The sequence below is a fragment of the Giraffa tippelskirchi genome, chromosome 13 (assembly GCF_054371585.1).
Source record: "Giraffa tippelskirchi isolate mGirTip1 chromosome 13, T2T-mGirTip1v1.2.pri, whole genome shotgun sequence".
Classification (NCBI taxonomy): Eukaryota; Metazoa; Chordata; class Mammalia; order Artiodactyla; family Giraffidae; genus Giraffa; species Giraffa tippelskirchi.
In genome coordinates, this window is record NC_137287.1 from 105,230,992 (window position 1) to 105,255,863 (window position 24,872).

Genomic DNA, 24,872 nt, shown 5'->3' on the forward strand with positions numbered 1-24,872 from the left:
AAGTCCCTGAATGTTGAGCTTAAAGCCAACTTTTTTACTCTCCTCTTTCACTTTCATCAAGAGGCTCTTTAGTTCTTCTTCACTTTCTGCCATAAGGGTGGTGTCATCTGCATATCTGAGGTTATTGATATTTCTCCTGGCAATCTTGATTCCAGCTTGTGCTTCCTCCAGCCCAGCGTTTCTCATGATGTACTCTGCATATAAGTTAAATAAGCAGGGTGACAATATACAGCCTTGACGTACTCCTTTGCCTATTTGGAACCAGTCTGTTGTTCCATGTCCAGTTCTAACTGTTGCTTCCTGACCTGCATACAGATTTCTCAAAAGGCAGGTCACGTGGTCTGGTATTCCCATCTCTTCAAGAATTTTCCACAGTTTGTAGTGATCCACACAAAGGCTTTGGCATAGTCAATAAAGCAGAAATAGATGTTTTTTCTGGAACTCTCTTGCTTTTTCAATGATCCAGCGGATGTTGGCAATTTGATCTCTGGTTCCTCTGCCTTTTCTAAAACCAGCTTAAAGATCTGGAAGTTCATGGTTCACGTACTGTTGAAGCCTGAGTTGGAGAATTTTGAGCATTACTTTACTAGCGTGTGAGATGAGTGCAGTTGTGTGGTGGTTTGAGCATTTTTTGGCATTGCCTTTCTTTGGGGTTGGAATGAAAACTGACCTTTTCCAGTCCTGTGGCCACTGCTGAGTTTTCCAAATTTGCTGGCATATCGAGTGCAGCACTTGCACAGCATCACAGCATCATCTTTCAAGATTTGAAATAGCTCAACTGGAATTCCATCACCTCCACTAGCTTTGTTCATAATGATGCTTCTTAAGGCCCACTTGACTTCACATTCCAGGATGTCTGACTCTAGGTGAGTGATCACACCATCGTGATTATCTGGGTCGTGAAGATCTTTTTTGTACAGTTCTTCTGTGTATTCTTGCCACCTCTTCTTAACATCTTCTGCTTCTGTTAGGCCCATACCATTACTGTCCTTTATTGAGCCCATCTTTGCATGAAGTGTTCCCTTGGTATCTCCAATTTTCTCGAAGGGATCTCTAGTCTTTCCTATTCTATTGTTTTCCTCTATTTCTTTGCACTGATCACTGAGGAAGGCTTTCTTATCTCTCCTTGCTATTCTCTGGAACTCTGCATTCAAATGGGTATATCTTTCCTTTTCTCCTTTGCTTTTCGTTTCTCTTCTTTTCACAGCTATTTGTATGGCCTCTTCAGACAGCCATTTTGCTTTTTTGCATTTCTTTTTGTTGGAGATGGTCTTGATCCCTGTCTCCTGTACAGTGTCACAAACCTCCGCCCATAGTTCATCAGGCACTCTGTCTATCAGATCTAGTCCCTTGAATCTATTTCTCACTTCCTCATCTATGAGGAATAACAGATAGAATAACAATTTCTTTCCAGCAGCTGTGAAAGATGCATTTCAAATAAGTGCTGTATGAAACTGTTAGATACTGTATGCATGTAAGGGACTATTAATGTTAGTAATTATGGTCCTGGAGACTGGGACAGTCTGAGAAGGGGCAGGAGCAGTGGCAGTACACTATTGCCCTTCAAGGTGTGGGTCATGAACGGCTGACCAAAGTGGACTTTGCAGCTCAGTGTAAAGCAGGGGTTCATTTTCTGCCAGTGTAATCATCCAATGGCTTCCAGGGATTTCTGTGGAGAAACTCTGAGGGAAGCCCCCAGAGCAGTTCAGCTTAGAAGCAGCTGTCCCTGTTCTTTCCCCACCCAGGAATTTTGCCCACATTTTATTACTTTGATACCAGAGGCAGCAGGCTTTCTTGAGGGTTACTGTCATAGGAAACAGAAAGGTCAAGCTCACTTAGAGGGAAGGAGTAGTATGCAAAAGACTCTGGGTCCTGTTAGGCTCTGTGTCCCTCTCCTTCCCAAATTTTCATTAAGATTAAAGAGGATCTTTCTGTCCCACTGGAGCAACAGACTTGACAGAGGAGGGACTGGCAGCTCCTAGAGGGAAGTTTTAAGGCCATTGACTATGGCAGAGAGGTAGGATCTGAGCTTAAAAATAAGGCCAAGAGATCAAAAACTCAAGCTGGGAAATCATAAATCACGAAGCCAAGGTCCATCAGCAGATGTGATGCCAGAATCATGAGATGAGTAGGACATGGAAAAAGGGGACTTATGACTTAATGAGGCAGATGTGGAAAAAAGCCCCAAAACTATTCTACAAAAGATCACATTAACACAAAAGCAGAAATTGCTTCTTTTGAACTATCCATTATTTTGTGTTTTCTGGGTCTCTACTGTTAACCTCTACCTTCATCTCCCCCCCCCATCCCCCCAATTAGCATAGTATGTCAAGAGTTATTTTACTTAAGTGCATAGGGCAAGAAACAACGTTATCTACATTATAACTGGTCTTCAGGAAGTTTAATTAACTGCATCTTTCCCACCATTGTAAATCTTGAAAATCTCAGGCCACATGCTGCTGGGAAAGAGAGGAAGGTATAAAGCCAAAGATTTGAATTTGCTGGGACATTCATTTCCTGTGTGACTAACCTCTCTGAGCTGTAGTTTCCTCCTCTGCAAAATGGGAGGAATGCCTATACAGTTATTGTGGTGCTAATAGGAGATGATGAAAAAATGCCTGGCTTGGATTGGTGTTCAGCCACTGGTGGTTGAAATAAATTCTGATATCATGTGTTCAGTGTCAGATTGTAGTAGAAGGTGAGTATTGTGACCCATGCTCTTAAGTCTTCTACTAACTCAACCTTGCGGAAGTATTTAATATCTCTGAACCTTGGTTTCCTCAGCTCCAAAAAGAGGAAATGAAGCAGAAAGGTGTTCTATAATTGCTAGTGTATCTCTTCCAGTTCTGTGCCTCCAAAGGCAGTTGGTCTGTGGTTTGAAAAAGGAATCGGGGGTGGGGCAAAAGAGGAGGCTCACCTTCAGTCCTGCTTAAGGCATCAGTAGGGACAGTTAGAGTCATTATCTGAGTATGATGAGAAGTGTCTGGGAGTTGGCTGCAGGGGCAGTAGTCTATCTCTCAATATTTGGGGCAGGGTGGGGGAGAAAACAATGATAAAATCAGAATGGCCTAGAAGGTTGGAGACTGAGTTGTTATTGAGTATGGGAGAGACCATGAGGCACAGAGCCCAGCTTGTGCTCTATTACCCGCTTTCTGGGTGTTGCCAGTAAAACTGTTTCTCTTTTTTTAGCCTCCATATCCCCATCTGTAAAATGAATTAGACGGTGTAGTCTCCAAGGGCCTCTTAGGGCTTCCTAAAATTTCATCGTCCGCTGTCTTCTGGCTTCTGGTCTGTATCCAGCTTGTGCCCTTGGTGTTGAGGATTTCATTTACAGGCGGCTTCTTAACTTGCCAGGCTAGCACTAGAGTAATATTTAGAATGCTCTTGAAACCACTGTTTCAAGCCACTATGAATCATACAACTTTCAAGTCCAGAAATGCCTTGGTCCACCTGGTCTGACCCCCTCATTTAACACTGAAAGATGATGCAATAGAGTAGAAAGACTACTAAGGGACTTCCCTGACTGTTCAGTGGTTGAGACGCTGCATTCCCAATGCAGGGAGCATAAGTTTGATCTCTTTTTGGGCAGCTGGATCCTGCATGCTGGCTTTGACTCCTGGCTTTGACAGCAGACCTTGAATTCAAATTCCTGCCAGTAATTAACTTAATCTCACTGAGCTATAGTATCATCATCTGAAAATGCAGATAGTGATAATAGAGTAGGCACATAAAGAATTGTTATTTGGAAAATAAAAAAACTGAGGCCTGAGAGATGATATCACCTGCTCAGAGTCAAGCTCAGACCAGAATCTCTGTCTCTTGTCCAGGGTTTTCTTGTCCTCTAGAGCCAAGGTCAGCTACGTATGTAGTAGCAAAGATTGGAACTGAAAGCATGTCAGCTTTCTTAACATCTCTGCCAACAGTCTTCTCAATTCCCCTGGGGTGTGTGTCAGTAACACAGCCTGCACTTGTTTTAGAAACAAGCTCTTCACAAGCACTCCTGTTTGATTTGCTTTGGCTGGTACAGGATCCAGATGCTCTTAGAATAGCACAACAGACTCCCCAAATCAGCCCATTCCCATTCTGAGCCACTCACAGCTCTGATCTGCTGCTGGCTGGGGTTTGGCCCCTAGGTTCCCCCCGCCCCAACCTGTCATGTGAATCTCTTCAGTCATCTTTTGCTATTGGTTCTTTCCCTCTTGAAGGAAGTCATGTGTATTGAGTGCCTACTATGTGCCAGGTATTGTGATACGTGCTTTAAATTAAAACTATCTTTGTTAATCTTAGTAACTCCTTAAGTTATTAATAGCTCCAGAAGGAAAAGCTGAGGCTCAGTGAAGTAAATGAATTTGTCAGAGATCATCTACCTAGTCCATGAAAGAGCTGGTGTTTGAACTCAGGTCCTCCTGCCTCCATAGACCCCATGCATTTAGTACGATAAGCTCTTCTCTGAGTATCATACTGCCTCTGGCCTCTGCCTTTCCAGGAGGGTAAAGTGTTCATGAGTGCCCAGAAGGGGGGATTCAGTGGCTTTAGAAATTGGCAATTGGGAATATCTCCATGCCTTTAGTGCATTTTCCCACTAATTTCTTCTGCTCTACCCTGCCTCAGAACAAGTTCTTTGGGATCCAAGTGTGTGGCCCAGACGTCCAATCACTAAGTGAGAGGCCAGGTTTCCGTCTTATGGAACGTGGATTCTCTAGTAAGAAATGTCCTCGTTATTTTCAGAGTTGAATGAGGGGGCTGCTCGAGTAATAAGCCCATTGTATGCCCAACTCTGAAATGCAGGGGGTGTGAACATCTGGAGCGTGATGAGCTTCCTTCAGGGACCTGGCAAGAGAGGAGGCAGAGGCATACATGTATAAAAGATTTAAGAAGAAGATTGCTCTAATAGGTCTTCAAACCTGTCATCACTTTTCAGTTTACAAAGTGCCTTATTTATAGAGATCCATCCTTCCTTGTATAAGGAAACTGAAGGCATCTGCCTTTATTTGGCAGAGTCAGGGACTAGAGTCCACATCCTTAGTCTTGCTAAAGTCAGTGAGTCTAAGCCCTCCTGAAAGAGTTCTTGTCTGTGGCCTTGGGTCCCCATCAGTCTTCATTTGCAAAAGGGGCAGGCCTTTGGTCTTTTCCTTTTTCTGAGAGCCCTCCTCTGCCCACTGGTCCCCTGCCTCACTTCTTCCTACTCAGCTGCTAGGGCTTTCTTAATGAGACCATCTTCTAAATAATACATTTTTAAGTGTAGGCTAAGAGGAGATATTTTACCCAAGATCATTTGCCATAAAAATGATGGGATTTTATGGCCAGTAGGAAGAGATCTTAACAATTACCAGTTTTTTGGGGAAGTCCTTTATTTAAACACATAATTCAATGTCTCAAACCAAGCTGCTCTGTTAGAAGTGGCAATGGTGGCCCCGGAGGCCACTGGTCCAGCCTCCCCCTTATCCTCATCAGAAACAGCCTCAGGCATCTGACATCAGCCTGCAGGGTTGCAATAAAACAACACTGACCTCGGTCAACTTTCCCATTTTATAATTGTGAAATTGAGGCCCAGCCCAGGGCAGTAATAGGCCCAAGGTTACACAGTGAATTAGTGGCAGGTCTGACTCTCAGTGTTGTGCCCTCTTTGCAACACTGAACTTCATGTTATTTCATAAGTGAACACCTGTTCCCTTTCACTAACGTTCTGTGCCTAGATGTCAGGCATCTTTTGCCTCCTGGCATCTGATTCCTGTCATGTAGGTGGGCAAGCCTGTGGATGTGTGTACCATGGCAGGGCATAATTCTCATCCACATGGTGAGCGTGTGTTAAGTTGCATTTAACTCATTGTGGGAACTAGCAGAACAAGAATTGCTGAGAAACTGGATTTATGTTGTTAGTGGAAAAAGGATTACTAAAATGAGGTTGCTAAATGAGATCCAAAATTAATGTCCTAAAGAAAAGTGAAGTCGCTCAGTTGTGTCCGACTCTTTGTGATCCCGTGGACTGTAGCCCGCCACGTTCCTCCGTCCATGGGATTTTCCAGGCAAGGGTACTAGGGTGTGTTGCTATTTCCTTCTCCAGAGGATCTTCCCGACCCAGGGAATCGAACCCAAGTCTCCTGCATTGTAGGCAAAGAGACCAGTGAGAGCGGAAGGTATAGAAGCCAATGTCCTAATGAAAACGTTAGCATTTCATGTTGTCTTCTCTACTTAAAAAAAGTGCACTTTGTCAGTTTTCTATACATTAACCTGTAACTTGGCAGAGTTTTAAAATGTTTGGGCCCTGTTTGTGAACAGTAAGTCTAACAAAATTCTCTTCTCCAAGAGTATCATGTGACTCTCAGATGCATACTAAAAAAAGTCCTACCATGACTGTAAAGGTCACACAGTTTTCTTTTTGCCTTACTTCCAGTTTTTGAATAATTTTCCTTAACAAAACACCACTGAACATGATCAGAGTCTCTGGCATTAAAGCTGGTCAGGGCTCTTCCAACTCAGGAAGGCATCTTTCTGCTCAGGGCATAGACCCAACTTCTTTCCTGAAGCTTCTGCAGCTGGCACCCATCAGCAGGACCTTAACCTGTCTCCTACAGCCTTGCTCACTGGCTTGGAGTTTGACCTTTGCTAATCTTAGACTTGCTTCTTCCCCTTCACCCGGTCATGGAGACTTTTTTCCCTGTTGCTGGTTACCCCTGGGACTATCTTGGATGCAAAGAGGTCACAGAGTTCCACCTGGACGAAGTTTGTTTTGAGCAGAGTTTTACTTGGGAAAAGTAGGCAGCTGCTTTCATTATGAGTTTTTGTCTCAGCTGTTTTGCTTTTCTCATCCCCAGTGCTATCATCCAAGGCCAGATTTTAATCCTCTCTCACTGACTTTTTAATTGTTAACTAATTTGCCTCCCTGGGCTTCCCTTGTGGCTCAGTGGTAAAGGATCCACCTGCCAGTGCAGTAGACTTGGGTGCGTGCATTGGGTGTTCGATGTGTGGGTCAGAAAGATCCCCTGTAGAAGGAAATGGCAGCCCACTCCGGTATTCTTGCCTGGGAAATCCCACAGACGGAGAAGCCTGGTGGGCTATAGTCCATGTGGTCACAAAAGGGTGGGACACAACTTAGGGACTCAACAACAACAAACTTGTCTTTGCTAGGAAATATAACTTCCTTTTTCTGAGTAAAACTCTGCTCAAAACAAACTTCCTCCAGGTGGAACTCTGTGACCTCTTTGTATCCAAATGGCCCCGGGGGTAACCTACCTCCGATGTTTGTCCCTGAAATATAACTTCCTTTTTCGCTCCATAGGTTTTAAGATACATGTCTTATTCCTATCAGTTTCCTACTTAGAAAACCTCTGAAATAAAATCCAGTCTCCTTAGCATGACATTCAAGGCTCTTCAAATACCATTTCTCTTCTTTCTTTTCAGCTTCTTCTCCAGTCCCATAAGAGTTCATATTAGTGGGTAGAAGTATTAGGGAAAGTATTGCACAACTTCAGGACAACATGAAGGCTGACCTGATCCAGTCTGCCAGTGAAGGTTATGAAGTGTTAGTTGTGGTGCCATGTTAGCATACTGTATGATAAGCGTTTGTGCCAGGCACGGGGATAGGTCCGTAGGGATAAGGAGAAGGCAAACACATGGTCAAGACCTTTGGAACCCATAGCTGATCAAGGAGAACAGGTAGATAAAGTAAGTAGGTGGCAGTGATGATCACTATAATGGAAGCATGTGGAGTTCTTTGGGAATATGGGGACTAACTGCCCTGCCCTCCTGATGAAGGAAGGCTTCACAGAAGAGGTAATATTTGAGTAGGACTTCAAAGATGAGATATTTGATAGTCTTGAAAGATGAAGTATTTGGCAGTTGAGAAGGGTAGTCTGTAGTTTCCAAGCGAAGAGACCAGTGAGGGCCGAAGGTATAGAAGCCTCCATATATGTCTTAGAGAAGAGTAAGCAGTCCAGTGTAGCCAGAGCATAGCCTTTCAGGAATGGAGTGTCGTTAGGGTTAAAGTTATCAAAGTAAGTTGAGACTAAACTGTAAGGCCTCATTTTCCAGGTTAAGGAAATACTGTGTTTCATACCTAGCATTGTTGAATTAAGTGACATATAGTTGTCTTATCTGTGCATGAGTGTAGTTGTGTGTTAGGATGTGATTGTTACATTTGGAGATGATTTTTTGAAGACCCTGTGAGGCAAAGCAAATATCAAAAATTGGAGCCAAAAGGACAGGTTAAACTTAAGTTCACCCAGACTTGAATTTCGAGCTTCTGAGTTCTCTAAGCTCATAAGTTAATCACAGCATGCCAGGATTGAAAAGGACCTTAGAGATGAGTAGTTCATACGTTGGTCCATTCAACAAGTGCCTGATACTATTTTTTTTAATATGGACCATTTTTTAAAGTCTTTAATGGATTTATTACAATATTGCTTCTGTTTGGTGTTTCAGTTTTTGGCCCCTTGGGGGTAAGGTTGGAGAGGGGACAGCTGAGGCCAGATACAGGGCCCTGAGGTCCATTTGGCCCATGGGAAAATGAGGCTAATATTCAGGGCCATGTAGCAAGTTAGTAGCAAGGCCAGGATTGGTAACTCTCCCAGTGCAGCCTCTCTTCCCTTGCCTCCCTGCTTCCCTGCAGCTATTTATCCAAGGTTAACTTGGATCCCATTTAATTCCTTTATTCTCCTCTCCCTCACTTAGCTCTTTCTCTCTTGGATAAGTTAGTTGACCTCAGAAAGCAATTTTCTTATCTGTAAAATGGGGATGTTAATTATAATTATCTTGAAATTAAAAATTCAAAAATATTTTTAAGCCACCAGTCTCGTTTTTTCTGTATTATTCTTGCTCTTTGCAGATACAGATACCACGTTAAGTTTCAGTATATGCCTGTGTTCCAGTTGTTGCTATTTTCTAGCTGTGTAAATTTGGACAAACTGTCTTGACCTCACTCTTAAGTGTTTTTCCCACCAGAGTCCTCAAATTCCATTTCATAACCATTTGGAAACTTGACTTGTTTACTTTCTCACCCTGGAGTGTGCCACTGTTGATGACTTCAGTGGCAACTGGGCTGGCCCTGTGTGATTTGAAGAGGACAGTATGAGAGGCAAAACAGCTGGGTACCTGGGGGGTATTAAATCAAGGATTGGCAACTCCTCATAAGCCATACGATTTCTGGGGACTTCCCTGGTGGTCCAGTGGTTAAGAATCTGCCGCCAGTGCACTTAATTGCCATGGAACAACTAAACCCATGTGCCACAACTACCTCGAGCCTGTGAGCCGTACTGCTGCTGCTGCTAAGTCTCTTCAGTCGTGTCCGACTCTTGTGTGACTCCATAGATGGCAGCCCACGAGGCTCCCCCGTCCCTGGGATTCTCCAGGCAAGAACACTGGAGTGGGTTGCCATTTCCTTCTCCAGCGCATGAAAGTGAAGTCACTCAGTCGTCTCCGACTCTTAGCGACCCCATGGACTACAGCCTACCAGGCTCCTCCATCCATGGGATTCTCCAGGCAAGAGTACTGGAGTGGGGTGCCATTGACTTCTCCGGTGAGCCGTAACTACTGAGCCCAAACACTCTAAAGCCCCTGCTATGCAATAAGAGAAGCTACCACAATGAGAAGCCACTGCACTGCAACTAGAGAGTAAACCCTGCTCACAGCAACTGGAGAAGACCCGCCTGCAGCAACAAAGACCCAGCACAGCCACCCTCCCCTGGCCCCCCCCCCCCCCCCAAAGAAGATTTCTGGGATAGGAGTCTGGGATTAGTGTCAGTGGTGACTTGATTTGGATTATGTTCTGGGAATAAGTGAGGTTGCCAGCTCCACTGAGTGGAAGAACCAGCAGTGCACGGTCACTCTTGCTTGTGCCCTGGAAAAAGACAAGTGTGTTGGTGGCAAGTGTCCCAACATGACCTGACTGGCTGCCCACAGGCCATCTCTGCCATTCAGGACATCAGCCACTGGCCCTGCCAGCCCTCTGGCAAGGTTGCTGTGATTTGATAGAAAGAGCCCGGTCTCTGGATTTGCACAAATGTAAGTTCAAATCCCTGTCTGCCAACTACTGATTGTGTTCCTTGTCTAGTTCTTCAACTAGTTCTATAGTTCTTTAAAATTTTTAGAGCCAGTGTCTCTGTCTGTAAAATAGTGTTGTTGGGGGAATTCCTTGGTGGCCTAGTGGTTAGGATTCTGGGCTTCCACTGCCACGGCCTGGGTTCAATCCCTGGTCAGAAAGCTGAGATCCCATCCTACAAGCCTCACGGCATGGCCAGAAAAAGAAAATAGTGCCTTTGATACCTACTTTGGGAGTTGTTGTGAGGATTCAAAAATACCTTAGACAAATAGGTCTCACACGTACCTGATACTTAGTTGGATGAATATCAAGTTGGTCTACTGCTGTTAGCTCTTTGAAGACCAATATCCTTGGGAGGTGACATTCAAGTCAGTGCTGCTCTGATTGTCTCACTACCTCCTCACTCACCCCCAGAAGTCGACCTGACCCCTCCTTTCCTTCCTCAAGTTCAGACCCCAGAAATATGAAGTAGTCTGTCTCACCAGGTGGCATATCTATGAGTAAGCAGGATTGTTACATAGCAGACATACAGGGCCAGGGCAGGTAGCTCAGGCGGGAGCTGATGAACAAAAGGCTTCTCTCTGTTCCCAATAAATTGGTCCTTGGGGATCCTAGTTTTGAAATTCTAATTGACACAGGAAGGAAAAGATTCATTAGGCTCTGGACTCATTAAAATGCTCTGCTGCTCACCTACGATTTATTCTTGGCACTTCATCAGGAGGAATTAAGTAAACCAACAGGCTAGGAGGCTGCTGACAGCACAGTTCATGTACTTGGTGCTGGTGCTGCTCATGGGGTGTGGATATGGGGCCTCCCATACTCTGGAGCACACAGCTGGCCCCAGAGATTTCTCACCTTTATGACCTAGCATGAGTCTAAGTCTCATCTATTGTCAGTGCTGAGAGGACCTTTTGAGATAATTCATAGATGGTAGCTCATTCATAGATGGTCCACTCAAGAAGAGGGGCTTGCCTGAGATCACTGAACCACAGCAGTGATGGAGCTAGAATTAGAAAGAGTCAATCTTCCTGACTTCCAGGCCAGGAGTCTTTCCCCTGCATCACCTTTGGATTTCTAGATCCACTATTTCATTCATTCAGCCATCAACAGATAACTTTTGTTGATGCATGTTATGTGCCAGGATTCTATGATAAAACAGATGGGGGGTGGGAAGGGGGATGGAGAGGGAATACGTGAACCAATATTATGGGTGACTAGAAAAGCCTCCAAATCTGAGAGGTGAATAGGAATTAGTTTGGCAAAGAAGCATATGAAGAGTAATCAAGTCTGAGGGATCACTGCCTACAGAGGCTGGGAGACTCTCCAGTAATGGAAAGTCTTGCTAAGGTGGAGGAATTGAAGAAGGGATGAGAAGATGAGTCAGCCTATGAGGTTGGGGCCACTTTCTCTTAGAAGAACTCTATACCTGAAATTAGGAGTCTTGGGTGTTCTAAGATGTGTTTCTGCTGCCAGTATTTATTTAGCGTCTTTTTGGTGTGCCAGCGATCAGTGCAAAGAAATAGAGGAAAACAACAGATTGGGAAAGACTAGAGATCTCTTCAAGAAAATTAGAGATACCAAAGGAACATTTGATGCAAAGATAGGCTTGATAAAGGACAGAAATTGTATGGACCTAACAGAAGCAGAAGATATTAAGAAGAGGTGGCAAGAATACGCAGAAGAACTGTACAAAAAAGATCTTCACGACCCAGATAATCACGATGGTGTGATCACTCACCTAGAGCCAGACATCCTAGAATGTGAAGTCAAGTGGGCCTTAGAAAGCATCACTACGAACAAAGCTAGTGGAGGTTGAGCTATTTCAAATCCTCAAAGGTGATGCTGTGCAAGTGCTGCACTCGATATGCCAGCAAATTTGGAAAGCTCAGCAGTGGCCACAGGACTGGAAAAGGTCAGTTTTCATTCCAACCCCAAAGAAAGGCAATGCCAAAGAATGCTCAAACTACCGCACAATTGCACTCATCTGACATGCTAGTAAAGTAATGCTCAAAATTCTCCAAGCTAGGCTTCAGCAATACGTGAACCGTGAACTTCCAGATGTTCAAGCTGGTTTTAGAAAAGGCAGGGGAACCAGAGATCAAATTGCCAATATCCGCTGGATCATCGAAAAAGCAAGAGAGTTCCAGAAAAACATCTATTTCTGCTTTATTGACTATGCCAAAGCCTTTGACTGTGTGGATCACAATAAACTGTGGACAATTCTGAAAGAGATGGGAATACCAGACCATCTGACCTGTCTCTTGAGAAACCTGTATGCAGGTCAGGAAGCAACAGTTAGAACTGGACATGGAACAACAGACTGGTTCCAAATAGGCAAAGGAGTACGTCAAGGCTGTATGTTGTCACCCTGCTTATTTAACTTCTATGCAGAGTACATCATGAGAAATGCTGGGCTGGAAGAAACACAAGCTGGAATCAAGATTGCCAGGAGAAGTATCAATAACCTCAGATATGCGGATGACACCACCCTTATGGCAGAAAGTGAAGAACTAAAGAGCCTCTTGATGAAGGTGAAAGAGGAGAGTGAGAAAGTTGGCTTAAAGCTCAACGTTCAGAAAACTAAGATCATGGCATCTGGTCCCATCACTTCATGGGAAATAGATGGGGCAACAGTGGAAACAGTGTCAGACTTTATCTTTTTGGGCTCCAAAATCACTGCTGATGGTGATTGCAGCCATGAAATTAAAAGACGCTTTCTCCTTGGAAGGAAGGTTATGGCCAACCTAGATAGCATATTTAAAAGCAGAGACATTACTTTGCCAACAAAAGTCTGTCTAGTCAAGGCTATGGTTTTTCCAGTGGTCATGTATGTATGTGAGAGTTGGACGGAGAAGAAAGCTGAGCGCCAAAGAATTGATGCTTTTGAACTGTGGTGTTGGAGAAGACTCTTGAGAGTCCCTTGGACTGCAAGGAGATCCAATCAGTCCACCCTAAAAGAGATCAATCCTGGGTGTTCATTGGAAGGACTGATGTTGAAGCTGAAACTCCAATACTTTGGCCACCTCATGCGAAGGGTTGACTCATTGGAAAAGACCCTAATGCTGGTAGGATTGGGGGCAGGAGGAGAAGGGGACGACAGAGGATGAGATGGTTGGATGGCATCACCAACTCAATGGACATGGGTTTGGGTAGACTCCGGGAGTTGGTGATGGACAGAGAGGCCTGGCGTGCTGCAGTTCATGGGGTCGCAAAGAGTCAGACACGACTGAGCTACTGAACTGAACTGAACTTGGTGTGCCAGTGTTGGACACTGAGATACAAAAATGCATAAAATATATGTAGCTCTGTCCCCCGAGATCTGTTAGTTTAATGAGGCTAACAAACTAATAAATAACTCCTGTAATAAATGAAAGGAGTAATTACTTTTGTTGTAGGAGGTCAGAGTTGAGCTGTGTTACCATCAGGATTTTCTCTGAGTTTGATGATCTCACCTGTCAATTTAGTGATAACCACTGTCCTGTGTAACTACTGAGCTGATGGGAAGACAGCTCTGTAATGACTGGTGTTTGTGTGGCATTTGTGAGTTACAAAACACTCGTTCGTCATTAATTGAATCTTAACTGTAACCTTATAACTTAGGAAATTTCTCAGCAGTTTACAGATGAGGAAACTAAGGCTGAAAAAGAGGTTGAGGCTTGTTTATGGTTTTACAGCTTTTGATTGAGAAAAGCTATGGATTAGAAACCCAAATCTTGTGCTGTCTTTTGCAGTGCAGTGGCTCTGAACAGATACTGAAAAGTAGAAAGATGGCAGCTTTTCTGTTCCATACTTGTAAGCCTGGTTTCCCTTTCGCTTCACTTGAAATGCAAAGAATGACTTCACTATGAGAAAAAGCAACTTAAATTGGCTGGGAAGAAAGAAAAAGAGCTTATTTCAAGTCTTCCTCAGATTGGGCTCTGAACTTTTAAAATCATGTGTTCCAATGTTCTTGTCAGCTCCCACTATTCCTTCTCATGCCATTTACAGAGTGCTGTCTCAGCTACTATGTCATTGGCTACAAAAGGCAATTTGTGGGGTAGACGGGGCCTGCTTTACAGGTCAGTAAACTGAGGTCCACAGAAGTGAAGTATTTTGCCCAGAGTCACTGGATTATTCATGCCAAAATGAGGATGGACACCAGAGGTGCTCCTAAGTCATAGAAGAAAGCTCCTCTGATTGATTCATTTCACACAATTCTTGTATATACCCTTTGAGCCAGAAATGTTATTTTACGAGAGAACCTCTGGTTAGGCTCAAGCTATCTTGATGCAGTGCCTTCCTCTAAGAGCAGGGACTTTTGCTGTTTATTTATCTGTCCCAGCCAGCGCCTGGTTCCAAGAATGCTTTGCTGTTGTTTTTGGCCTTACTCCGCCAGAAGCTGAAGGGAGCAGATGGCCACAGCATTGTGGATTATAAGGGTGTGATCCCATTCTGGGCTAGAGGATGAGTGAAGAGCCCTACACCCATCTATTGCTGTTTCTATGCTCAGCTCCCTGCCAAGGTATTTTCCATCCCAGAACAAAATGAAGCTGGCTAACCCTGCCCCTTCCTCCCCCTATGCACAACATACTTATTGATCTTCTGGATAGATTTCATGCAAAGGCTTCTATGATCTGCTGTCCCAAATGACTCTTTGGACCTATTTCCCAGGCATGTTTCATGTTTTAAGGGGAATCTGGCATCTCCTTTATCTACAGGCCTCCCAGCACTCCCCACCCTCTCTGCTGTTTTTACTTCCAACTCCTTAAGCAGATTGGCTGCTTCGTGTGACTGACAAATAGTCTAAAGAGTAATCAATACTGAGAAATGGACATGTTTTCTGTTTATCTGAAGTCCTAACTGGAAAAGTCTAAGGAACACTATTTTGAGGGAGCAGGGCTAGAAGGTGACTGGAGTAAGGACGATTGACTTCATGATGGAAAGCCTGCAAGAACCTCAAGTACCTCAAAAAATCATGAAATATCAACATTTGTTCACAATAATTCACGTGCCCCTTATATATTAATATCTTTATATATTACAGAGTGCTTTCATATCTATTATTGCCTTTGAGTGTTAGAGCAACTCTTTGAGGGCAGCAGTGCAAGGATTACTTTTCTCACTTGACAGTTGTGACCAGGGAAGGTTAGGGAAGATTAGTGGTCAATTGTCTGGTGCTCATGGTGGCAGAGCCCCAAACAGAACCAAGATTTAGGAGCCAAATAGTCCTACGTTTGAAATCTGGTGTTCATCACATTCTAGCTGAATGATCTTGGGCAAGCTACTTAATTTCCTCAAGCCTCAGTTTTCTTCTCTGTGATAAGAGGATAACAGTATTTATCTCCTGTCTAAGAATTTAAAGATATAATGTATAGAAAAATGCCAACACAGTATGGAACAAGTATTAGGACCTTAGTAACTGCAGGTTTCCCATCTTAGTGTTTTAAGTGTCTTGTATTCTGAATCTTTGAAAATTAGTACTCTCACTACAGTAAAATGAGCAACATATAATACATTTCTGTAAGTCAGAGTATCATTTAAGTGCCTCACTGGGTTAAGAGAACTGAATTAGTGGGAAGCAGGGGTGCTCCAGGCACTGGCTGAGTACTTCTAATACAAATCACAATGGGTTAGAGCTGACAGAGACCCTAGAGATCTGATCTGTTCCAGTGTGTCTTCCTCAGAGCAGATGTTAATAATCTCGGAAAAATCAGATTGGATAACGCAAAGTGCATTTCTTTACTTTTGACTTCTTAGAGCCTTAGTGTGCATGTGACTGGGGTGGTTGGGGAGGAAGGGATGGAGGATGCCAAGTTTCCTGTTTTTATTTGACCGTGGAACCTCTTAACATCTTGAAGAGCACTGGTTTTTCATGAAAGAGTTCATGCAACATTACTCTGGTTCAGTTCTCCATTTTTTGGATGAGACAGTTAAGGTCTCAGAGCCAGGTTTACAGAGCCAGTCCACAGTAGACCCAAAACTAGAGTTCAGGGTGCCTGACCCTCTCTTGGGCCACACCACCATTTGTACTCCATTGCTTTTCCTCTTCTAGCCAGCAAATCATAAAATTACAGAGGATTCTGCAAACCACTAATCAGAGAGCATTGTTAGAGCATCAAGCTTTCTGTTTTGATGTGTTTGTGCCAGTAAGCAGGAAAATGTGGAAACAACAGGCTTAATGGCTGCCAAATGTTTCCAGACAGTTGAAAGACCAGGGGTCAGGTAATTTTAGCTCAGTGTCTGGAAAGGTGCCTCTGACCCACAAAATTTTAAGTCTGTTCTTGTTTTATGAAGTTTGATTTGCAACCAAGGGGCTCATCCAAGAGGCCCGTAGTGTAGTTCTCTGTGATGAATACTGACACCAGTGATTATGGGAAAGATCCTGAGAGGAATTTGAAGAGAATGTGTCAAATTTCTGTTCTTTCACCATCTTCCATGGAACTCAGTGGTTAGGAATGTGCTGCTGGTTTCTGTCCAAAACCTGGCAGAGGGAGTTGTCTTTGGCATTTATTTGGTGAGGGCTGTCCTTGCATTTACTAAGCCTTCTAGTAAAAAATACCACCTTTACCTTTGCAAAGTTGTGCAGTAAACTTTTCAAAAACACATCTGATACTGAGAACAATCCTGACATAGAGGCTATCTTCCACATGTCTAATGAGGACACTGAGGCTCAGAGAAAGGGGTAGTGACTTGTCCAGGGTCTGACACAAATTAGTGATAAACCTTTATTGTATTACAGGTGCCTAGTGCAATCGTGACATATAGTAGATCCTCAAATATTTATTAATAGAAAAATTAGTACTTTCCTAAGGATTAAACATTAGTAGACTCTTTACCCAGTATTCTTTCCATGAAACCAGCCTAGTGGGACCCTAGTGGTTGGACTCATCTCAGGTCAGCAGATATTTCAGAGTGTGGACTGGGGTCCCTTGCTGTCTTGATTTCTGACAAGGATGGCAGTCTCTAGCTGTTGTTGCTCTCTACTTGGTGAGGACCTTGTGCCTCCTCCCCACCCCAGAGAGCTTCAGTTCAGCAGTTTTTTGCCTGGAGATTCAGTCTTCTCTTTTGAGCCCCTATTCCTTGGAGTCTGCTGAACAAAGACACCTCTGGTCCCCAGCTTCTCACTCTGTCCCTCCTTTGTTTTCTTTCTCATCACTGTTTTACCTGTCCTTCTGCCCTACTGACAGATGAGGGACTTGGGTCCGACCCATGAACATCAAATACACAGTTGACTCTTAAGGAGCTGCTTTGTCAGGAACACTGGGAAACCATTGACTGAAGCAGTGCCCACCTAGGATTCTATCACCTGTTAGCAGAAATTCACTGAGCATCTACTGGTTGTCCAGGTAGTGCTGGAGGCTGGGATTGCAAAGATCAATAACAGAGTCTCTGCCTTCTAGGAGTTCAGAGTCTAATGGAGAAAGACAGGTAGGTAAATACAAAGGTGCAGCAAATGTTGCTGCGACAGAGGTCTGTAGAATGTCCATATCAGGATACAGAGGAGGGGGATGGAAAACAAAGGCTATCCCGAAGAGTTTTCATCAAGGGCATGACATCAGTGACTTTGTGTACAGAAAACCCTTCTGGCCCCAGCTTCCGTCACCAAATAAGAAATTGGTTCTGGTCCTGCTTTAGTAGTCTCTCTCTTAATCTCACTAAATGTTAAGAGTGTGATATTTGGAGCCATCTATTGAATGGGACCAGTAGTAACAATAATTTCATTTAGAAAATTCCTGAATGCTTCACTTGCAGGTAACCCTAACCTAACCCTAACCTGACCAAATTCTCACAACCTTATGGGGAAGGTACTGTAATACTGTTCCTGATTTACAAATGAGAAAGCTAAGGGACAGAGGAGTTAAGACAATTAATTAACCCAGCATGATACAGCTGATACATGGCAGAGCTGGGGTTTGAACCCTGGAGTTCTAAAAGAATCTCAGAAGGGGCCATTGGGACCTTGATATAATTCTTACCTCAAAGAGTTGTTGTAAGAATGAGACGTATAATACTTAGTAATATATCTACCACAAAAATAAACAGTTAATAAATCATAATGATCATTTATTATATTGTAAAGGCTGGAGTGGATTGGGCTTTTGCAAAGATGTCTCCTTTCTGTCTCTCAAGTCTTCTGGCTTCATTATCTGTACTGCCTGCTGCTTTGTTTCTTAACAAGCATGAATGAGGAAGGGAGCAGGGACAGTGGTACATGGAATTCCCATCAGCAGATACTCCCTGAGCACCCACTCTGGACTAGGGTCTATCCTGAAAGGCCAGAGGGATGCTGATATTAAATAGATTGTGGTCCCTGCCATCCAGGAACTCACAGCCTGGGAGGGGAGTTGACACAGAAACAGATCATTTTAACACTGCCTCCTCAGGTGGATCTTAGCACATCAGACCCTCTTGCCCCTGGCGCATGCCACTACTAGCAGGGCATGAATGAATGGCTATTTTATTAATCGTTGAAATAACCATCCTGTTAATATCCTTGTCATCATTAAAGCAGATGTTATTAATGTAGAAAGTAGTAACGCCTTAGAGAAAGTCAGCAGCTATTCAAAGGAGACTTCTAACACACTCAATTGGAAAAACCTATTTTATTTTATGGTTGGGGGGGGAGGTTGTGGTGGCACTCCTAAACTGCCCTACTGGCTGAGGGAGTCCTTGGCTTGAGGAATGTACTGTGGGGAAGGATTTATGTCCCTCGGAGCTCCCCAATGGCCACCCACTATGTTCCTTAGTTATCACATACTCGGTAGTTTCTTACGGTGTGCTTAGTCGCTCAGTCGTGTCCAACTCTGAAACCCCACTGAGTAGCCCACCAGGCTCCCCTGTCCATTGGATTCTCCAGGCAAGAATCTGGAATGGGTTGCCATGCCCTCCTCCAGGGGATCTTCCCAACCCAAGGATGGAACCCAGGTCTCCTGCATTGTAGGTGGATTCTTTGCCATCTGAGACACCAGGGAGGCCCATAGTTTCTCGTACCCAGGCACATTTTTTATTATTTAGCAGAATGAGCAAGAAGAGGGGAGATAGCTTTCTGAGGCAGTACATCTGCCAGGAGAGGCAGTGACTGAGCTGCTGAGATTGGCAGGCACTATGCCAGGGCAGTAAGGGTTTCATGAGTATGTATATTATTTCACGAGCTACCTCCAGTGAGTTGATCTGTGAGCATTATTGGAGCCCCTGCCATGTGCCTAGCAATGTAATGTGCTCGGGTGATGTGAAAAATACCCCAAAAGTTTTGCACTGCTTGGCAAGAGAAGACGAACATATGAGACAAAAGGAGTTAACACAGATGAGATGCTCTGATTGAGAGTTGACTTGTGTTGTTCAGACTCTCAACACCTGTGGGGACTTAGAGTGCCTTCTTATTGAGCACTCTCCTACATGTGCCATAGGACTGGGTCATGACTACCATGAAGTCTAAGCTCCTCAACAGCCCACAACAGCTTTCTGATCTGACCTCTTCTAGGTTCTCTGCTGTCACCTTTTGCAACATCCAGTCTTAGATTCTACACTCGAGCCAAACCATGATGCATATTATTATTCACTCCATATGGAAGCACCGTCCAGCTTCCACAACTTTGCTTATGCTATTTCCTCTTTTCTGAATGTTTTCTCTCATCTTACATATGGGCTAACATCAGCTTGACTGTGGACAAGATCAGAACTTTTTGATGACTCCTTTCTCTGACTTCTTTCTTTTCCTTCTGCCCTATCCCTTTGGTAAGTTACATGCCCCTGAGTTCCCACGTGTTCCTGTCATAGCCCTTATGGAGGTGAAAGAGATGAAACATAGTTTCTGGTTTTCCTGAGATCCTCACTACTGGACTGTGTGGACTGTGGATTCATGTGGAGGCAGGGATTATACTTTGTTCTTGTCTATACTTTGTACAGTGTCTGACAGAAACAGGTACTCAATAAATGATTTTTTGATAAATGAGTAAATAAATTTTCACCAGATTATTGCTCTGCTTAAGAACCTACAATAACTTCTTTGGGGCAATCAAAATTCTGTAGATTCAAAACTTGGTGTAATAATCGTGGGAGACTGTTATTTTTATGTATACGTGAAAACAACAGTGAAGATTTGCTTTTCCCTGTTAGCTAACTACCACCCGCTATCGCCCCCGCCCCACCGCACTAATACAGTGTATGAGTCTGGTGAAGTTGCCATGAAAGTGGCATTCGTTGTTGATAGCAGTGTAAATTGGTACAGTTCTTTGGACCATAAAAATGTTCATACATTTTGACATAGTAATTCCAGTTCTGAGACTGTCCTAAGGAAATAATCCAGTATACAGAATGAACTTTCCCTCAGATGCTGTTATTTATAATAGTGAGAAATTGGAAGAAGCTTAAATGACCACCTGAACTATGACCAGTCTAAACTATGATAAATCCACTCATGGGAAAACAGTGAGTTATTAAAAATGATAGTATTTTTAAAATGGTGCTTATTGAAAACTATGTGGCAGTAAGGCAAATATGTTATATATAATGTGTAATAATGCTAATTGAAAAAGTTATGTTACAGAACTGAATGAATGATCTAACTATGTAATCCAAATATAATACACAAGAAAAAGCACTGGAAGGAAATATACCAGGATGCTAACAATAGTTATGTTCTATAGAGGGGTTGGGGTTTAGGTCATTTACTTATGATAATTCAAAAAATAAACACACAAGAACAGACACCAAAATTAATGGCCACAAATTTTGAAATAATAAAGCAAAACTTTGATTTTAGGCAGTGGAATCATGTAGTGATATTTTAACTGTGTGGAGGATGAATTTGAATGCTAATGTGAATGGAGAAAGAAGGGCTGCATTTTAAAAGTATTCAGGGGGCCAAACCAGCAGGGCTTGGTTTTAGTGTGAAAATCAGGAAGTGATTCAGTATGTGGAGGGAAGAAGTATATGCCAGTATACACCTAGTAAAGAATAGAGAACATTGGCTTGAGGAGTTTCATGACTTGTCCAAAGTCACACAGTAAGTAAATAAGTGATCCTTGTCTGTCTCTGTCTAGAGCCCATGCTGTTGATCCTGCAGCTGAGACATCTGCAAAAGTTTTGGGGAAATTTTTTTTTTTTTTAACTAGCTATTGCAGTGTAGAAATTTGTTTAGTGAGGGGAAAGGGGGCCAGAAAGGGTTAGTGAATTCTAAGAGGGTGATGATGGAGGGAAAAAAATGTAGACACCACAGCTGCTTCTATCATCAGTTGAGTAAATTAGAAGTTCATTAGGTATTGGGCATGTTATGCTTGTTGGTTGCGGGGCTGGCCTCCCCCACCCCCTACCCCCAAGATGTTGTGATCCATTGATTTACTTTTATACTCATGGCCTCCTGAACTTAGTTATGCAAATGTGTACCATATTACAAGAAAATGAACATTTTGGTCATTATGTCAAGTTTATCAGTGATGCTATGGGAGTGAGAGTTCAGATTGGCATTTTCCAACAAAGGAAGCTGAAATGAAACGCTTTGCCTGAGCAATAAATGCCCCGTCCCCATACTGCATCTAATAGACTAGTCCAAGAAAAGATTATTGTGAATTCGAGTCTATACTTTGGAATCTGATACCTAGCCCTTAAGGAAGAAGTCAGTTCATACCATCTTGCTCAGTATGTCACCTTGGGCAACTGCTTTTGTCTTTATGCACTAGGGTTTACTCATCTGTAAAGTGGGTGTGACTTATAACCTCTTAGAGGATTGTTGTGTATGGATTTGGTAACCTTTAACTAGTGAAGGGACTTGTAAACCACGTTGAAGGAGTTGGGCTTGATTCTTGGTGGTGGGAAGCTGCTGAAGGGTCTTAAACAGGAGACAGGGACAGGCTTCCTCAGTGGTTCACTTAAAAGGCAGAGCCTAGTAATATTTGTGAAATTAATGTTATCAGAGGGACAGTGTGGCATCATTCTCAGTGGTCCTTTTAGGGTCAAACATAAAGCACTGTGGGATGGTGCTTAGAGCCCGGAGTTAAGTTTAGATCAGCACCCTGGAGAGAGGTCAGCTTTCTTTTCCTGTCTGAATGTGGGAAAATAAATATATACATTTATTATGTCAAATGCATATGCTTTCCACCAGATCAAGACTTTGTGAGGGGTGGCATTAGGTGTTCTCAAGGAGAAGAATTGTGGTAATGAGGAAAATATTGATTCCACATGAAAGGATTTTAATCAACTGCCCTTACACCTGAGGGGCGCAGTGCTTGGCTGCAGTGCCAAATTGTGCACCATCCACTGCCTGCTTCCAACCAGCTGGCTCACTGCCAGGGTACCTCTGTCTAGGAAGATGTGCAGGAACTGTCCATCCCAGGAATATCCCTGTCCACATTTTTGTGGCAATCTCAGGTAACAGTGTCCTCCCATATGTTATCTCCTTTGACCTGCAAAACAGCCTGCATTGCAGATGGGCAAGGCAAGAATTTTTATTCCCATTTTACAGACGAATAGCCTTGAACCTCAGAGAACTGACGGGCCTTCCCAAGTTCACACAGCTATTGGAAGTGGGTTTGGGGACCTCAGACTCCACAGGCAAGCAGGATTTCAAAACTGATAATCCCCTATGACTTTTTAAAAAAGTATACTTCACTGTTTTCTATCCTGTCTTGTTAACATTTATCTGGCTGCATCGGATCTTAGTTGCAGCACTCAGGATCTTCACTGCATCATGTGGATTTTTTGTTGCAGTGCGAGGCTCAGTAGTTGTGGAATGCAAGTGTAGTTACCCCACACGGATCTTAGTTTCGCAACCAGGGATCGAATCTGCATCCCTTGCATTGCAAGGCAAATTCTTAACCACTGGATCACCAGCCAAGTTCTTCCTCTATTACTTTTTTTTTCTTTTTTGAATAATGAATCCCCTGTTACTGTTTTAACTTAGGGCAAAACCTTTCTTCGGAGGGGTTAGGCTGCCCTTTCTGTGTTCCTCTGATGTAGTCTGGAAAGTGGGAATGTATGCACGACTATGGTACAACCTGCAGCAGCCTTATTCAGAATCGAGTAGCCACAGAATGTGGGGGTTCCTTCGGAGACACAGAACACTGAGCAAGCAGAGGTTTCTTGCAATATCAGCCCTGGGAACCCTGCTCAGAAGGGGAGTCCAACCTGCCTTCTGGGTACTTGAGGTACAAAGAGGCCTCTCTGAGAACCTTCACTTAGGGGCCTCTTCCCAACCCCCTTCTCAAGTTGTACTCTCTGGGGACTGCTTTATTCTGTATACTGATTTCTTTATTCATATAACATTTAATAAGAGCCTACTCCTGTGATTCCTTTTATGTTCAAGGCACATTTCCTGATACTAAAATTTATTGCATCACAGTGATAGTATTCTTTCCTTGATCACAGTTCAGTTCTAGATTAATGTTACAGTAGAACTCACCACCTTTTCATACTCTTGAGAAAAAGTTCTGGGTTCCAACAATAACAATACTAAAAACAACAGCATACTTTGTAATGTGCCAGATGTTGTAAATGTGAATTAGGTAGTTTTATCCTGCAACAACCCTTGAGATACGTATCACTACCCCTGTTTTATAGGTGAGAAGACTGAAGCATCAAGAACTTCAGATACTTACTGAAAATCATGTCACACAGCTAGTTCAGTGGCAGAATGTAGGCGTTTTGGCTTCAGAGATTACTCTCTTGACCATATCACATGGCCTCTCACATGGTACTAAACATGTAGGCTTTGGCTTCTGCTTGATGGCAGGCTGCTATTCACAGGAGCCAGCCGTGCCTCTATACACTGCATCATATGACCTACTCAACTCTGGGTTGTGCTGAAAAATAGTACTACCCCATTAGTTCAGAACAAAACGAAGTTCTGTACACTGAGGAGAACTTAGCCACACACCTGGAAGCTTCCCGATACATTGTTATGTCTTGGCACACTGGTGAAAAAGCTACTCATCTGCCCCAGCCAGTCATACTCTTGGGTGTACAGTGGCACTCAGAAGTGAACCGTGAACCTGATATCCATCGTGCTGTCAGGGAACTCCCTAGAAGGAGAGAGAAGCCATGATAAAAGACTGAAAATTAGAAATACCAAAAAAGACGAGTTATAACATGCTTCCCCTTCCTGGCTGGTTTCTTCATGTCCTCTAGTGTGGGGCGAGAGGGTCTTGTAGTACTAGTCTCTTCAGGAATAGACCTGCCTTTCAGATCGCCAGGCTTCAGGGAGGGTGTTAGTCCTCAGTAAGCCTAGATCATCTTGGCTTGCAGGATATAGTATGACCTGGAGCAGATGACCAAGATAAATCACCTCCTAAAATATTTGGTGGCAAATCCTTGAACTCATCCCTGGTCTGCTTACCCTCTTCTCTCTTTCTTGAGAAGAAACAAAAAGATCAGAATAGTTTTTTTGTAAATTAGTGTAACACCAAATTTTATAAGAAATCAGCATAGAGGACTCAAAAAAAATGAAATAAACTATACTTTGTTTTGGTTTGCTTTTTATAGAGCTTGACAGAGCTGGATGAGCTTCAGTTCAGTTCAGTCACTCAGTTGTGTCCGACTCTCTGCGACCCCATGGACTGCAGAGCATGGCTTATAGCTGTGCTATTCAGATTGTAGCCCAGTGAATAGATGAATGCTAGTTCCCAAACTTGCCTGTTTGTGATGAGTACAGAAATTGAGACTAAGTGCTTAGAGACTTTACAGTAATTTGACATTTTTATCGTATTTTACAAATGTATTGGTCTATAACGGATTGGGAGTTTAAAAAGCCAAACAACAAAAAACTAGTTCTTCAGCACAAGTAGTTTTGAGAAGTATTGGCTTACTTAGTGTGTCAAAGTGAAATAGAGCTTCAGTCTTCTTGTCCGTAAAATCAGATTAATAA

General features: G+C 43.3%; 1 protein-coding gene and 1 long non-coding RNA gene across 36 annotated transcripts in view; one reads left to right on the forward strand and one right to left on the reverse strand.

Annotated features, from left to right (window-relative positions):
• Window positions 1-24,872, forward strand: part of RALY (RALY heterogeneous nuclear ribonucleoprotein) — an 89,975-nt gene that overhangs the window by 46,558 nt on the left and 18,545 nt on the right. The gene's annotated exons all lie outside the window — the stretch shown is intronic.
• On the reverse strand, window positions 84-10,501 carry LOC145533111 (uncharacterized). The gene is made up of 2 exons (XR_014073855.1): window positions 10,322-10,501; window positions 84-4,830 (listed from the first exon to the last, which is right to left on the reverse strand). It is a non-coding gene; the product is annotated as an uncharacterized LOC145533111 (long non-coding RNA).